At 43.4% G+C, this 2,392-nt stretch overlaps 1 protein-coding gene across 2 annotated transcripts in view; it reads left to right on the top strand.

Annotated features, from left to right (window-relative positions):
* The first annotated feature begins 1,424 nt into the window (after window positions 1-1,424).
* The window catches only part of LOC140728174 (melanocortin receptor 5-like), a 9,829-nt gene continuing 8,861 nt past the window's right edge, over window positions 1,425-2,392 (top strand). For both annotated transcript variants that reach the window (XM_073046487.1, XM_073046508.1), the window contains exon 1: window positions 1,425-1,627. The gene's annotated coding sequence lies outside the window, so the exon portion shown is untranslated. The remainder of the gene's footprint in view (window positions 1,628-2,392) is intronic.

The raw sequence follows: 2,392 nt of genomic DNA, 5'->3' as shown, positions 1-2,392 counted from the left end.
AGGATACAACACGCTGCCTCAGCTGAGGGTCGAACTAGTGACCTTCAGATCACTAGACCAACGCCTTAGCCACTTGGCCACGCGCCAACATGTACCTATCCAGACTTTCCTTAAACTTTGAAATCAAGCTCACATGCACAATTTCTGTCCAAGTTAACTATTTAAGTGTAACATTGGCTGTTGCGATCTTTTCCAGTTTGTGAGCCTTTCTTTCAAAGCAATGAGACAGACTGCAAATGACAGAACATAGGGGTCTGAGATGCCTTCTGACATTCAGCTTGATATTGAGAAGCTGATATCACTGCACCAAGCTCATCCATCTCACTGAATGGTAAAAAAGCAACCAAATAGTGAATTGTTGGACTACGAATATATGCCCTAAAATTGTTGATGAAAATTACTTTCACTCTAATTAAATAAATTATATTATTTGCAGGCTTAGTAAATTTGAAGAACTTTGCAATTATTTGTCATTGCTTCGAATTTGTAGTTTGGATATTTCACTGTGCACCATAAATCAAAATTCCCTATAGTTTTTATGTAATGGCTCGAAAGGGAGATGGAGAGCTAGGGATGTGGTCTGGAAGTGAGGATGTGGAAGGAGGAGGTAACCCAAGAAAACTTTAGCAGATGTGGTGCATAAGATGTAACATTTCCTCCTCTCTTAACACTTAGGGTGAACTTGGGTAAAAATTCGCACTGAGCATTATTAATGGCTTCTCGTTACTTAATCCCGGCGACTTCATGGAAGAGAGGAGCAGCAGAATGTAGAACACTGGAGCATACAGTACAGGGATGGGTCCTTTGACCTGCAATGTCATGCCACTCAAATTAAGCAAATGACACCTCATCTCCTGCATGCTCATGACCCATAATCCTCCATTCTCTGCAAATCCATGTGCCTTTCTAAGAGCCTGTATCATACCTGCTTCCACCACCCCTGGAGGTGCTTTCCGGGCATCCACCGCTCTCTATGTAAAAAAATTGCTTAAGGTGACCCCCACCCCCACCCCCACATGTATATCCCCTAATAGTAGATGTTTTGTCTGTAGGAAAAGGACACTGTCTGTCCCCCTCTATCTCTCCTCATATAATTTTATAACTTTAGCTGAACAAGATCCAGTCAGAACTTGAAGCATAGAATAGAACAGGCTCTTTTAACCCTTGATGTCTATGCCAGCCATGATGCCCAGTCCGAATTAACCCATCAGCCTAACGTTCCTCCATTCCCTGCCTGTTCGCGTCTTTCTAAAAGCCTCTTAAGAACTGCTGTCGTATGTTTCCACACTTCCCCAGGCGCCCCCACTCTAAAAACTTGCCTCATGAATGTCCTTTAAACTTTCCGCCCCGCTGCCTTCAGAAACGCGCCGGCTGAATTGTCCCTGAGTAAGTGCTTGTGATCGACCAGGTACCTGGCTGTGCCCACTCTGGCGTGCATTCAGACGGAGTGGGAGGCACTACCAGTTCAGTTTAAGTTGCTGCCGTTTCCAGGGCTCGTGAAGGCGCAGACAGCCTCCGGACCTCACGAGATCCGTCAGAGCAGAGCTGAGGTACCTCTCTTCCCGTTGAAGTCGGTCTCATTGCGAGCTGGAATGGTAGGTGATGCAGTGGGCTCGCAGGTCTTTCAGTAAGTAACTTTCGGATGTCTTGTGCGCTTATTTAAGACCTTAAGCAATCATTAAACCGACATTTTACCATTTACAATTGAAATGTTGATGTCTGCGCTGAAGCATTTGATTCTTCTCCACTGGATATTTGAATTTTATTTTTAATCTATTTCACTGGATTGTTAGGAAAGCTGGTATTTATCACCTATATATAAATGCGAAGGGCGATTTCATTCGAGGTTGTATCCAAATCATACGGGGTAGGGACTGCAGATTTCATTTCCCCCATTATCAGGAGGGGTCTTAACGACAGTCCCGTGAGTTATATAGTCATAATTTGATGATAGCTCTTTAGACAAGGCTTATTCGTGGGTTGCACTTGATGGTTAAACGTCTATGCTGTGGGCACTTGTCCAGGAACCAATCAGTTAACTCTGAAGCTATAGTGTGTTTTTAAGCTAATCTCTTATTAGTAAATGATAATAAATATTGTGACTATATGAAAACAGGTAAAAAAGGACAGAGTGAAACCATCCTCAGAACTGGAAAGGCCACGTGGTAATTAGTAAATTATTATTGGTCTCATGTATGGGAGATTCAATGAGAAGCTTGTTTCACGTCATCCGTACGAATCATTTCACCACATCAGTACAAGGAGGTAGAACAAGGGAAAATCTACAACAGAATGTAGAATAAAGTATCCCCCAAATCCCAGGGACTTTCTACAGGGGCACAACTGAGAACATCCTGACTGGCTTGCATCACTCTGCCTGGGAATGGGAACT

The sequence above is a fragment of the Hemitrygon akajei genome, chromosome 1 (genome assembly GCF_048418815.1).
Source record: "Hemitrygon akajei chromosome 1, sHemAka1.3, whole genome shotgun sequence".
NCBI lineage: Eukaryota > Metazoa > Chordata > Chondrichthyes > Myliobatiformes > Dasyatidae > Hemitrygon > Hemitrygon akajei.
This window is presented reverse-complemented; position numbering and strand designations above follow the sequence as displayed.